This window comes from Rhineura floridana, chromosome 4, assembly GCF_030035675.1.
Source record: "Rhineura floridana isolate rRhiFlo1 chromosome 4, rRhiFlo1.hap2, whole genome shotgun sequence".
NCBI classification, from domain to species: Eukaryota; Metazoa; Chordata; class Lepidosauria; order Squamata; family Rhineuridae; genus Rhineura; species Rhineura floridana.
The window spans coordinates 17,214,902-17,229,981 of record NC_084483.1 but is presented as its reverse complement, the minus strand read 5'-3'; the positions used below and the strand labels follow the sequence as shown (position 1 = coordinate 17,229,981).

The window sequence follows — 15,080 nt, the reverse complement described above, 5'->3', positions numbered from 1 at the left end:
TTTATTTAATTAATTAATTAATTTGTATCCCACCCTTCTAGTACCAGCTTGAGGCTTACCTCTCCATTTGCTCTTTTGGTCTGAATGTTACCTAAATCAGAAGCCAGCTATCAATAATCTGATTCTTTCAGATAAGACAAACCTCGAGCCTCCGCACGGGGCGCTAATTGTGGGGTGGAGCGCACCTCAGGCAGCGATGGGAGGGAGGAGTTAGAACCCTTCCATCTATGACCTGGCTCTTGCGAGATCACCCACAATCCTGGGCAGTCTCACGGGAGCAGCCAAGGGGTGGAGCCAGACCTGGGCCTTTAAAGGCCCCAGTCTCCTGAGAGCCAGCCTCTTTCTTCATGTGCTGGTTTTCCCACCCACCCTGCCTCTGTCTTAGGGCATCACTGAGCTGTGTTTATCTAGGTTGCTGGTTGACAGAGCTGGATAGGAATTTTTCCTCTCAACGAATCTGGCCCCATAGTTGAGCAGGTTTTTTCGCCTATCCCTCAGTGGTTGGCTATGCAACTGTTAGGCGTTTACTCAATTCTGTCACAACTTTAGGCAGAAATGGCATTGGGCAGGATCAATCATAAGGGGGACTCCCATAAGGAGTCCAGTGGGGGTACACGATGGCCACGCCCCTAGCTTGGGAGGGGTGCCACCTCATCCAGCTCACAACCCCTCCCACTGGTTGGTCAGCAGGACCACAGGTGCCTTGGGTTCACATCCCACCTGGGTCTAAAGTGAGCCAACTCCCAAGGGTAGTTTCCAACTGCTTGTTGGTTGATTCAGCATTCCTCCAGCATGGGCTGCCAGAATGAAGCGGATCCTTGCCCTACTGCCATGCCAACCCCGCTTTACTTACTCTTATCAATAAAGTTGTGGCCTTACTTCACCCATAAATCTGTGTCTGGCTGTGTTATTCCCGTTGCTAAAGGGGGCGCAATATGCTCCTACCACACAATAACAGCAAATCTATAGGGAAGAATACACTGTACTAAACATAGTTATTGATGAAGGCAGTATTTAGCATGTCAGCAAAAGTAAATGGTTCAATGGCACTGATGGCTAGTGACTAACATAGGACGTTTGGGAACTTACTTCCTCATCATATCAGACTTCAGAGTATAGCCCTTGCAACATTCCAGTTTTGGCAACTCCTGTTAACAATCTCAGTTTGGGCAACAGCATTTGGTAAATGTGCTACCAACTTAATTCTAAAGTGAGCAACTTCCATAAAATACATGCAATGGTAATAATAAAATAAATATTAGTATTAACATATACTGCTTATTATTTATGCAGTCATTTGGATTACTACAATTGATTACACTGATCTAAAGTTTATGTAAAGTAATGCAGATTAATGTGTATGTGCACTCTGATGTTGAGCAATATGGATAATTCATTAAAAATGCCATGTAGGTTAGAACAAAAAATCTTATAGCAGAACTCAAGGAAAATTAACAATTACAGACATGGAAGGAATCCTGCTTAACCAAGTACATTAGATATTCCCTCAAGCTGTCTAGTCACATAATGTCTGTAAAACAAGGGGTCTCTTCAGGTGAAAGGTAACAGGTCTTTTATTGGTTGATTTTCAAAGTAAATCTGAATGTGCACTTTAAAGAGAGGTATAGTAATCCTGAAATATTGATCTATACAAATGTGTATATATGTAAGTATACACACACATATTATATTTCAATCAAATCCTAAAGCAACCAAATCCCAATCAAGTCAATCTACAAAGGCAGGGGGAGGGAGGGAGATGTTGGAATAAAGAATGTCCACAGACTTTGGTATTTGCCTAGCTATTTTTGGAATTACCCATTGGACATATGAGCCCACACACAAGTTTGAGAAATTAACACAATTAAATCTTTAACCTGACAGAAGGTATATACCCAGGCAAAGCAATCAAACATCTAGACAAATCTTGCTGAAGTATCTTCTAGAATTTATTATTTCAGTGTTATACTGAAATAGTTAATGCCTTGTTTTAAAACTTCCACATAAATCAATGGGCAAATAATTGTGAGGGCTTTGTAGCTTGCCCAGGAAGTCTAGATTCATCCATATTTTTACAGACTGTTGCAAGCCACACACACATTCCTTGAAGAGCAGTCAGCAGGCAAGACAATGCACAATCATTAGCCAGTGTAGGATTCTTCTCTAGTTTCATTATCTTCCATTGTTCTCCAGAAACCCCCAAAACTTTAGAGAACAATCTGAAAGCAGTTAAACTCTACATGCCTTTCTGTCCAACCATCTCCAAAAGCTCATGAAAGTATGAGCTTTTGGGCTTCAAAGAAGACTGCTATGGATTGTATGAAATACCACTGAGAAAGTTTCCTAAGATTTTCCTCTAATGCTTGCTGAGATAGAGTATTCTCAGCGGCTGCACCATCATTATGGAACGCTTTCCCCTGTAAATCACCCTTTTTGACTGGTTGGTAAAGCCATTTTTATTCTGGTAGTTTCTGTTTTATGTAAAGGTCATGCTTTATCTATGCTCTCTGCCTTCTTTGTATTTTAATTGTGATTTTAGGGTTTCTTAATAAGCTGCTCTAAGTAGTGTGTAGATAATAGAAGAGGGGTAAAGAAATGACTGCCCATTAGCCAAGTTCAAGGTTCTGGTTTTGGTGTACAGCTTGGGACCAGGATACCTGAAAAACTGTCTTACCCCTTATATACCCAGTCGATCACTATGCTCTGCAGGAGAGGGCCTCCTGCAGATACCATCTTATCAGGAGGTCTGTTCCACACCACACAGGAAGCGGGCCTTTAGCATAGTGGCACCTACCTTTTGGAATTCCCTCCCCTTAAATATTAGACAGGTGCCATCTCTGTTATGTTTTTGGCGCCTACTGAAGTCCTACCCCTTTCAACAAGCCTTTTAAATAGAAATCTTATCCCAGTCTGTGTCTGTGTTGGAATTGCTTTTTAATATACTTGTAATGCTTTTTTAAAAGATGTTTTTAAAAATGTTTTGTTTTAATATATTTTAAAGTCTGTTTTTATGATGTTTTAGAATGTTTTTTGTGTTTTGTTTGCCGCCCTGGGCTCCTACTGGGAGAAAGGGCAGGATATAAATTTAATAAATAATAATAAATAACAACAATAAAAGGCAATGCCTTTTGGGTGAGAAGTAAGTGTTGAAGTGTGTGCATTGTTGCGTGAAACAGCATACGTTACATTGGAGTTAAGTTGAGCAAGAAACATCACAGAGGCATTAGATCAGGTTAAGAGTCTTTACTACAAGACATTATGGCTTAAGGCTTTAAGATTACATGTAGAGTTGCTCCCCCCCCCCAGGAGAGAAGTTCTCAGTTCAAAGACATGACACAGAAGACACAGCTCAACACAGATAGCTGCTAGAACTCTCCCAGTCTATCTTGATGCTACCATGGCAACGGCCTTGGCAGTACATTCCCAGACTGGGCAAAGACATAACTCCTGCTAGCTACAGATTTCCAGACTTGCAGACTTGATGGAAAATAAACTCAGTGACAGTACAGTTCAATGGTCAACAATCCCCCCTTTTCCCCATCATGTCTGTAATTCATGACAACAATAACAATAATACATTTCTACAATACATCTTGCAATACAGTTTACATTTCAGTACAGTTCAGAACATCTCTGTACATTTAGCTAACACTTTATTCAATCAAACTTTGGCTGTACACAAGTCAAATACAGTGTATCAGGATCCATTTCAACTTGTTTATGCATACCTGGGCTGGTAATTACCCCTACAGTAATTCTTTCAGGCGGTTTCCCTATGTTTGGTCTTGTAGAACGTCTTAAAGGCACTAGGGCTTCTGCTCTCTCTGCCCCCCCATTTGTGCTTGTGCTTGGCACAGCGTGCCCAGGATCCTCCATTTCCTCAGCCTTACGTTTCTTCGATCTTCGTTTCCCACAAAGGAGCTCATTTAACGCATCTCTGAGTGGAATATGTGTGCCCTCCACCTTTATGTCTAGATTTGGCTTAAATGTTTGTGCTTGTGTGTCATCTGACCCTGTAAGAATGACTGTTTCCCTTTGATCCCAAGGCTTTTCTGAGACTTTAATGCTTCTGCTCAGAACTAATTGCTGTGTTTCTGGACACCAGACTCTGAAATATGCATTCTCTTGTGCTCTAGATGCACGTTTGCCACGTCTCTTACCCTGTGGCTTGTAAATTCGGCTGCGATGCACTCTTTCAGGCATCAGCCTGACTGCATTACATGAATACTGTGGCTGTGTGCTTTTAACAGCTGTCTTTTTACAGCTCTGACCGTCATTCTCTTTCCGCCTCATTAAACTCAAGGCATCAGCACACTTCACACCCATGGTCATTTTAAACTGCCCTTGTGTCATGAAACCCTGACAGACAACTTTGCCTCTTCTTTGCACAAAACATTTCCCTCTGTCAAACGTCACACAATACCCAGAATTCACCAGTTTTCTTACTGACAATACGTTATGAGCCAATTCTGGTACAAACAAACAATCTGACAGTATTCCAAGTTTATCAAATCTCACCAGCCCTCGGGCTTCCACGTTCTTCTGTGATCCATCCGCAAGTAAAACAAAGTCCTGCTCATCTGTAGACGTGTAAAACAAACTCCTGTCTTTGATTAATATATGGCTTGCACCGCTGTCAAGAAGCCAGTCAACAGGTCCTAAATCTTGAGACTTCTGTTTACAAACAAAGTTCACACTTCCCTGCTTCAAGCCTCCTTCCCTGGAGTTGCGCTTGACTGCACAGTCTCTTTGAAGATGCCCACGAGCCCCACAGGCATAATAAGATTTCAGCCGCTGCTGCTCCAGCTTGTTTTCCTGTCTGCAGCTGCTTTCTTCTTTCAGCTTGGCTCTTTGCTTTTCCTCAGCACTTTTCGCCTCTTGTCTCCGCTGCCATTCCTGGGACAGTTTTTCCTCAATAAACGCAACGTTCAGACCTCCGTCAGGCATGGCTTCGATTCCCATAACAAAATTATTCCAAGACCCATCGAGTGAAGCCAGGATCAAATAGGTCTTCTGAAGGTCAGAGTGTTCCATGCCTCGATCCTGCAACTCAGCAAATAGGCGCCTGAATTCCGTGAGATGTTCACTCATTTCGCACTCACCCGTGAAGCGCATCTGGTACAGCTTCCTTGCCAAACACAATTTAGATCCCGCAGTCTGTTGCACATGTAGGGCCTCCAACACGTCCCACATCTGTTTGGCGTTTGTAACATCTCTCACGTGTAACAGTTGAGAGTCTGATAGAGCCAGAAGTATAAAAGCTTGCGCCTTCTGATCTCTACGCGTCCAGGCCACGGTCAGTACTGCCGGAGGGGGTCCATCTATAATGTCCCATAAATCCTCTTTTATCAGCAAAGCCCGCATCCTCGGCTTCCAGCTGGCATAATTCTTTTCCGTCAATCTTTCCATTGGCAAGCCTCCCCCAGACAGGTTTACAGCCATGTTGCTCACCTCTGTCTGGTACAATCGATCAAGCTGCCTTCTGAACTCCGTCTGCCGTTCAGACCAGCAACTTACTCTTGTGTAACGCGCTGTGGATCTGGGCCCATAACCCTGTTGAAGTGTGTGCTTTGTTGCATGAAACAGCATACGTTACATTGGAGTTAAGTTGAGCAAGAAACATCACAGAGGCATTAGATCAGGTTAAGAGTCTTTACTACAAGACATTATGGCTTAAGGCTTTAAGATTACATGTAGAGTTGCTCCCCCCCCCTAGGAGAGAAGTTCTCAGTTCAAAGACATGACACAGAAGACACAGCTCAACACAGATAGCTGCTAGAACTCTCCCAGTCTATCTTGATGCTACCATGGCAACGGCCTTGGCTGTACGTTCCCAGACTGGGCAAAGACATAACTCCTGCTAGCTACAGATTTCCAGACTTGCAGACTTGATGGAAAATAAACTCAGTGACAGTACAGTTCAATGGTCAACAGTAAGGTCATTTTATACATTTCTGGCTCAGAGAAATAATACTTGGGCACTGCTGCAAGGTAAGTCAGATCACACATGTTTAAGCAGCATATAAAAGCCACAACAGTTGCCACTAACGATGCACCACAGGACTGCTTGAGGTCTCTAAAATGATTTGTTATCATTTATGATGCTTATTGTCTAGAGAAAGGTAGGACATACACACTGAGCAGGCAAGAGCTGGCAGTTCTCCTAAGACCTGAAAATTTCTTTATCATTTATAAATTGTATTTTTATACGAACTTTCTGGCCTATCATGGGCCCTGAGGAGGGCAGGAGACTGGACCATCAAGGGGCAAGCATTTCCACCTGCCTTGCCCCACCCCTCTGCCTGGGCCTTATCAGGAGGAGCTGCAGGCTGAGACGTGCTGCTGCAGGGATGAGACTGCTGGGACCATCAAGGGGCAAGCATTTCCATCTGCCTAGCCCCACCCCTCTGCGTGGGCCTTATCAGAAAGAACTGCAGACTGAGATGTGCTGCTGCAGGGATGAGAATGTGCTGGGACCATCAAGGGGCAAGCATTTCCATCTGCCTTGCCCCACCCCTCTGCCTGGGCCTTATCAGGAAGAGCTGCAGACTGAGACATGCTGCTGCAGGGATGGGACTGTGCTGGGACCATCAAGGGGCATGCTTTTCCACCTGCTTTGCCCCCCACCTCTGCTCTTAGTGACATTTTTCTGGGGACTGCCCTTTACCAGGTAGATTAATGCTTTTGGTTTGCTGCTCCTGTTTTTTTTAGAGATGTTAGGACTTCGTTAGTTTGATTTTTTTTATTGTAAATTGTATTGTTTTTATTTGCATTTTGTATTTGTATTTGTGTGTAAGCCACCTTGGGGGCCTATTTGGCCAAAAGGCGGCCTAGAAGTAAAATGTAACGTAACGTAACCAGCCTTTCCCAACCAGTGTGCCTCAAGATGTTGTTGGACCACAACTCCCATCAGCCTCAGCTAGCATTGCCAATGGTCAGGAAGATGGGAGTTGTAGTCCAACAACATCTGGAGGCACACTGGTTGGGAAAGGCTGCTGTAGAGGTTTAACCAGGCAGCACATCTCTGGCATGATGGTATTAGAAATTGGGTACACACAATTCCTGGCTTAAGGAATTCCTGGTTTATTCCTGGTGGTAAAAGGATGGTCTAGACATACGAAGAATGGAGGACAATGTCTGACAGACACATCTTTGTACATCTTGCAAAGGAAAATCATAAAGGTGAAGGGAAGGGAAAGAGTCCAGATGAGTCTAAACATCTGCTTTGTACAAACCTTGACAGAACAAACCAAAATCCTTGCAAACTGCCTCACTCTCAGGAAGAGGGCTGGATATGAAAACAGTAGCAGACAGTGCGGTGGGGAGCCATTGCTCACCTAATCTCTACTCAAATTGCATCACTGCTGCTTACCAAGAGGTAGAGAGGCAAGAGGGCGGCAAGATCGGCATGGTGTAAATGCTGTGGCAGGAGCACAGGATAAGCTCTGCCGGTATCTTTGCACCATGCCAACCTTGCCCTGCCACCTCCTAGTAAAGAGCAGCAACATAATCGTCCAGAGATCAGGTGAGTGGTGCCACCCCACCGTGCCATCCACTACCGTGTAAAAAGTATGCCCAAGAGTCAACAGATGCTCTGGATGTTGAGAAGATGCAAGATGGATGTTTTACTTCCACTTCCTGCATATGTCTTTAAAGGTACAAGTACAGAATTTAAAACACCAAATCAAGCACTGAAAAAAAGGAAATATATAACTTGAGATGTGATGAAAAGCATGTTGCAACCTTATGTACATCCTATGCAATGTTTTCTGGAATTGGAAGGACAGTGATGTGTGGTACAAGATTTTCTAAAATGGAAAAATTGTTAATGCTTTATTTTCTGCAGAAAAAATTCTACTTCATAAGTTCAGTAGTACCAATGAATGGATGGCAATTGCAAACACAAGCTTCACATTTTCCAAGTTTTTAGCTTTGTTTACTAAATAGACGTAAAACGAAGATACCAAATTAGATTTCTAGAGCATCAGAAAGTTTTCCAATGCAAACTGAAAATTATCTGATGTAAAATAACCTGTGCAAATGACCTCAACTTCCTTAATTTGCATGGGAATTTTTTCCTGAAAACCCACATCACTTGAGAAGGACAATTCAGGAGAGATTTGACAAATACAATATTGGCAAGAAACAAAAGTATTACTTTAGAATGTCCATGCTTATGGAAAGCACTACCAGCTTAAATATGAAAAACCTTATTTGAAGTTGAGCATTCAGTGGGTATAATTATTAAAGCTACTTGTTCACCTTCGTTGTCCAAGGATGATACAATTTCATACACTTGGATTCCATCCTTCCTCCAAGACTTCAGAATAAGGCACATGGAGGTGGGAGTTAAAGTGAACCTGTACCCAAAACCAGAACAAACTTTATTTTTTCCTGAACTGAAACAGCCCCAGAATCATTATATTAAAGCCTCCACTGAACCAAGCAAGCACTAGATTTTTAAAAATCAATCCAGAATAAGGACTGAACAAAAGCAAAACACACTTCATGCAATACACTGATTGGCTCAACCATAGTCGGAACAAACGCATAAAATAAATATCTGGGAGAATTTATATATTTTGGGTTAGTACAGGATTCTAGGGTTGGGCCTAGAATCATAAGCATAGTTTAAAGGGAAAGCAAGCAGCTACTCCAAACAGGAATTCGATCAACATACAAGTTACAACTTGGAAGGGATGAAAGCGCAAGATGTGAGATGTTACAATACAAGTGACATGGGCCATTTGGCATCTGTCAAATGGTCTTTTATATGTACAGTGTAATGAGTATATGTAAATGTAAAGTGAACTAGGAATATTTTTGAAAAAGAGATGTCTTTGAACCCCAAAATGGGGCAGGAAAAACAGGTAAAAACATTATGGGGGATAGGGTGGGATGGGATCAAATAGGGGCCATCCAAACAAACAGATGTGAAGACAGAATCTTGATGGGGATGGAGGTGACAAACCTGAAGATTTGCAATGTGCCTATTGGAAGAAAGGACACTATTGTTCTGCACTATGGAGTACCTGGACCATGCTGCAGTTCTTTGCCTGATTCTGTTATGTGATGGGTGCACTGTTAATGTGTCTGTTGTGGCCAAGCCTTCAGGACCCCAGGCATTGCTCAGTGAAGCAATGTATGAACCTAATCCCCATGCTCCAAGCATTGGACAGATAAGTAAGATGGCTTTCTGAGGCTCAGGAAGCCTGAACGAGCCATCAACCCAGATAATGGGGAGTGGTGTTTGTGTGTATATAGTTTCAATAGGGAGGGTGTTCCACTTTTAGGCTGGTGCTGGGGTTCCCTGATCCCAGGGGAATAAAAAGGTTTTGAACACCCTTAATATTAATGCCAGACACATAATATATCTAGAAGAGGGAGCTCATACAGCAACAGGGTGGTACCTGTGAATGCTGCTAAGTCACTGAGACAGAGGCTAAGAGGTATCAGCCTCCAAGATTAGAGGGGAATGTCAGGCAACATGGGGTCTGTGGATGTGACTGAGCAAGATTTTTTTTGGGGGGGGGGGAAGAATCCCTTCCGGTCCCATGATATGGCTAGTAGTTGATGTTAGAGTGTGGGGGGGGAACAATTTGTGATAGGAGAGAGCATTTGAGGAGGCAATGGTGGTTTGGGCTAAACTCATGATCGTGTGAAGTTACCAGAGTCCTCCTCTTGCTTATTAAAAATCAGCATTCCATTCCCAACATAGGTAGGACACAAGTCAACCCTGAAAGGAGATATTTCAAATTGATTCTTTAGCCCTCATGGAAGGGAAGATGAGACGCAAAATGTGCAGGGAAGTTTTCTCAGCAATTTCTGTTGGATAAGTTAGCCTGGCTGCTTCCACCTTTCAGTGTTTTTAGCTAGTAAATGAAGTCAGAGTTGTGACTGATGAATGAATTGTTTGGACATCAGGCAATAGGAATCCCTGGGGTTTCAAAAGGCTGCTGGTTTCCCCTCCCCTTACGTGCCCTTTTCTTTCCTGCTTCTGTCTCATTTTCTAGTCCTTGGAATATTCAATGTGCGAAATACCTACCAGATTTCCCCTTTGCCATTCCTAGCAACTAGGATGCATCTTTCCTGTGATGGGTACATCTGAGATCAGATATTTCCTACCAGTTATTTTCTGCAAACACTACTACACAGTAAGTGTAGATGGATGCTGAACACCATCCCCCAGCCTCCCCAAATGGCAAATATACAATGTGAAAACTTTGCAAGGAGGCTTAAGGCATGTCTCCTGCTATGCAGGAGCTGGTCCAGGCACCTGTTAAGAATTCTCGGTATAGTTAACTTACAGTACAATGGTATACATATCTTTCAGAAGTAACTTTTTTTTTGTTTAATGGGGTCTATTCCCAGGTAAGTTAAAGTAGGTACAGGACCGCAACCTAAGCTTTCATAGGCATCTAAGTAAAACATGCAATAATTCTGGCCATGGTGAGTAGGGGGATGCCTGCTTTCATGGCTTTTGTGTGTATATTTATTGCTAGCATCTCACCTCTTTTTGCCTATGAATGCTACATTACATTTATGTTACAATTGTTTGTTTTTAATATACGCATTTTAAAATACATTATCAAATTGCCCAGAGGTGCTGATTTTACTCTTATTTATTTGATTTATATCCCGTCCTATCTCCCAACAGGAGCCCAGGGTGGCAAAGAACTTGAGTTCTTTACATGATTTAGGGTTGGCATCGAGGGAGAGTAGGCTCTTGTGCCTTTAACAGCTGTACAGCAGGCAGAAATTGAACAGGGTAAGCTTTTTTTAGTAAGGAAATACAATTATAGGAAAAGTTTCACCTACAGACATCAAATGACTTGTGTGTAGCCCCTCACTTATTTGTGGGCTCTACACCTACAAAACAGGATACACAGTTGCATAAGACATGAAGCAGATGCAAATCTGTGTCTTTTGTGAGTGCAGCAGTGGGTCCAATTGACACACAGTGTACTGGGCTCAGAACCCTGCCCACAATAATACATTCAACTTTTGCTTTCCAAAAGAATGAGAAAGAGAAGAATGTGTCAATCTTCCTAGTGCAAAGCATTTCACAAGAAGAGAGTTCAGCTCAATATTGATTAAATGAAAACTTGCAGATATCTGTGTGGAATTTGTAATATGCAATGGAAGGTCATTCACCTTAATGGAAGATGCAGGATGTGGGAAGATACATAACTGAAGGTCCTTGAGGGAAGATACCAATCAATACCAAAAATGTGAGACAAAAAGTTGTGGAAGCAGCCACCATTATACATTATGTGATCAGTGACAAAACAAGGCTCATCTACTTAAAGGCAATTTGTACAACTGGACAAAATAGATCAAATCTTGTAATAAAAACCTAGGTCATTGCCAATGGTCATGTTCTTCTGAGGACTCTTGCAAGGAGGGAGATTAAAAAGGAGGCATACCTCTGAATCCTTGGAATCTTTCTGGACATTATCACTAATTAGTCTTGAGCTGTACAAAACAGTTGTAGCATCAGCTGCTGGTATGAGATATTCAACTGATGAACATAATGACCATGATAATCTTTTCTAACTACATTTTTGAAGTTATCACATATGAAAATGAAGGATAGCTATTAATTACCTCTTGGTCTACTCTGCCCCAGTATCATAAATAATGAGCACTTGTTACACATGCATATGGAATCATTTGGCAAGATATGCTGAGAATTTGCATTACCTCTGAAAGGTTTAGATCATCATGAAGTAATTTATGATCACTCAAACTACCCCAACTACTTATTTTAACAGCCCAATCCTATACAAACAAGTTTGTGTTTCAGAGTAATGATTACTCCCAAATAGCAATGTCCAAGTATTTCCCCAAATTTGAATTTATGCACCAATTTGTGATGTTCTGGCACTCTGAAGTCTGTCCCAGAACAAAATCCCCCATTTTGTACACTCTGTTAAGTTTTTGTGGTGAATTAATGAGTGACCTTTGTTTCTGTAAAAAAGGGATTTTTTAAGGGAAAAGAGGGAATAAAAGGGTAATGATAAGTCTTTACCTGGTGCCATAAAGATGTCAGTGAAGGTGACAGGTGGACCTTATTGGGAAGCACATTCCACAGATGGGGATGGAGAGCCACAACTGAAAAAGCCCGCTCCCTTGTCACCACCCTCCAAGGCTCCCTCACAGGGGGGACAACCTCAGCAAAGATCTCAGGGTTCAGCTAGGTTTATACAAGGGGAGGCATTCCAGAAGATATTGGAGTCCTGAGCCATAAATACCTTTATAGGTCAAAACCAGCACTTTGAATTGGGCTTGGAAGGGCTGCCAGGGTAATTGGATCAGAATTAGTGTTATATGATCTGTTCACCTCGAACCCATCTGCAGTCGGGCAGTTGCATTCTGTACTAATAGACGCTTCTGAACCATTTTTAAGGACAGCTCCATATAAAGTGCATTGCAGTAATCCATACCTGAGGTTGCCAGAGCATAGATTACTGTAACAATGTTATCCCTGTCCAGATAGTTGTAGTTGGGCCACCAGGCTAAGCAGATGGAAGGCACTCCACGCCTCTGAGGTCAATTGTACATCAAGTGCCAGCAATGGATCCGGGAGAACCCCAAACCCGCTCCTTAAGGAGGAGTGTAATGCCATTTAGAGCAGGCCGCACACCACTCAGCCGGTCAGAGGAACCACCCACCAACAGCATCTCAGTTTTGCCTGGATTAAGCTTCAGTTTATAGGACCTCATCCATTCCATTATTGCAACCAAAGAATGATTCAGCAAACCACTACCTCATCAGCAAAATATAAAAAGGAGAAATAGGGTGCGTGTCATCCACATACTGACAACACACTCTAAAACTCTGTATGACTCCACTCAGGGTTTTCATGCAAATGTTAAACAATACAGGAACAGAACCGACCCCTGCAGGCCTCCATACTGAAGAACCCACAAAGCCAAGCAACAATCCCCAAGGACCACCTTCTAGAGCTGGCCATCCAAGTAGGAAAGGAAACACCACAATGTGGTGCCCCCAATATCCAACTCAGTCACCCCAGAAGGGTACCAGGGTTGATGGTATGAAAAGCTGCTGAGAAATTAAGAAGGATTTACAAAGTCAAACTCTGTCTGTTTCTCTCTTTCAACACAGTTCACTGTACAAGGTGGCCAAGACAGTTTCTGTACCAAAACCAGGCATGAGTCCTGATTGAAATGGATCTAGAAAGTCTGTCTGCCAACCAGATCCAGGGTTTTGGAGCAACCACCCTTTCAACAATCTTGAGCCTATCTACTTAAAAAAAAAAAGAAACTGGATGGTGAAGTAGGATTTGCCCATCTCTATTCACAAATAAGCATGCATAGAACTGCACTCTAAACAAGGCAAACACATCATGATAAGGAGTTCTAAGTAATGTATCTGTGTAAGGAGTTTTTGAGAAGTCAAAAAAACCATATATGCAAAACAATAAAGCACTGAACCATGAATCTGCCCATTCTTTGTATATGAGGCTACTTTGTCAGTGATCCTCACTAGTTTCACTCGTGATCCTTACTCAAAACTGTGAATGCAATCATACACACACACCATTTAATGTGTTTTAGTATTTTAAAATTATTAACTGCCTTGGCAAACAGGTGGTATATGAATGCAATAAATAAATGAATATATAAAACAGGATCTTGAAAGAACAGTATTCAGTGTTGCCATCTTCCCACACCCATGTTATTATTATTACATTATCATGAATAATAATCAGTGGAAAGGAGAATCTGGCTGAGCTGACATGATGTCTGGAAGTGTTTGAACACTGAGCACTGGAAGAATGGGACCGACAACACAGAATATTCAGACTGTGAAGTAGTGTCAGCTTAGCCAAGACTTAATGCAGACACTGGATCCATGGACAGCCAAGTAAGAGGTTACTGGAGGTGAGGAAATAAATGAGTATGGATGAAAAAGGGGCAGCAGCAACGAACAGTTACCTTGAGGAAAGAGCGCAGAGAAGATACACCTTCCCAAGGAAAAGATTACCAGCATAGTGAACCCAGGAGATATGTGGTATTATAGTATAAGGTTGAACACAGGACCTATAAGATGGTACAAACTATGGATCACCTTTCTAGAATGGGAGTGAGGAGGTGCTATACTCTGGCAGGAGAGCCAGTGTGGTGTAGTGGTTAAGGTGTTGGACTAGGACCTGGGAGACCAGGGTTCGAATCCCCACACAGCCATGAAGCTCACTGGGTGACCTTGGGCCAATCACTGCCTCTCAGCCTCAGAGAGAGGCAATGGTAAACCCCCTCTGAATACCGCTTACCATGAAAACCCTATTCGTAGGGTCGCCATAAGTCAGAATCAACTGGAAGGCTGTCCATCATCATACTCTGGCAGACAGACTTTAGATAAATTCCCAGAAGGCATGAAATCCTCCTTGTACAAATGTTAAAGACATCTTCCTACACTTACACACAACATTTGCCTTTAGGGCAATAGTATTGCTCAAGGCACTTGCAGCAGGCTATTGTGCTTGTTTTCACACACCCATGCCTGATGGAAAAAATATTTTTTCTGCACAAGTAGCAGTAAAGCTTTTGGGGGAAGAAAATATGTTTGTTCCTTCATTATTTATATCTTGCTTCTCCATTAAAAAGCTAAATGCAACAAACAAAGCAATACATCTTTAAAAGAGAACAGTAACAAGAAATTAAGGGGAAGCAGTAATGAATCTTTATCAAGATCAGGAGTGGGGAACCTCAGGCCTAGGGGACAAATGTGTTGCTCTAGGACTCTCCCCAACCATACCCCCTCTCCAAGACCACAGCACTACAGACCCTGCTTTGCACCCTCTTTGGGTGTTTTTGCCCACTTAGAATGTGCCTTTGCACTCTGATGCCTGCCTACTTGCCTGGATGGAGAATATAGAGGGGTGTATAGGTATGTGTGGAGACTAGGCCACTGGAGAAAAGGTAAATTTCACATTTGCTGCTCCACCCACCTTTGTTTGTGACCATGGCCTTTTTTGCCTCTGACCCTGCCAGCATACAGCCCCTGAAGCTTGCCTAGAAGGGAGTGTGGTTCTCTCTTTCCCCAATTCAAGATCA

General features: G+C 42.6%; 1 protein-coding gene across 1 annotated transcript in view; it reads right to left on the bottom strand.

Annotated features, from left to right (window-relative positions):
- Positions 1–15,080, bottom strand: part of SPTLC3 (serine palmitoyltransferase long chain base subunit 3) — a 120,293-nt gene that overhangs the window by 76,336 nt on the left and 28,877 nt on the right. The gene's annotated exons all lie outside the window — the stretch shown is intronic.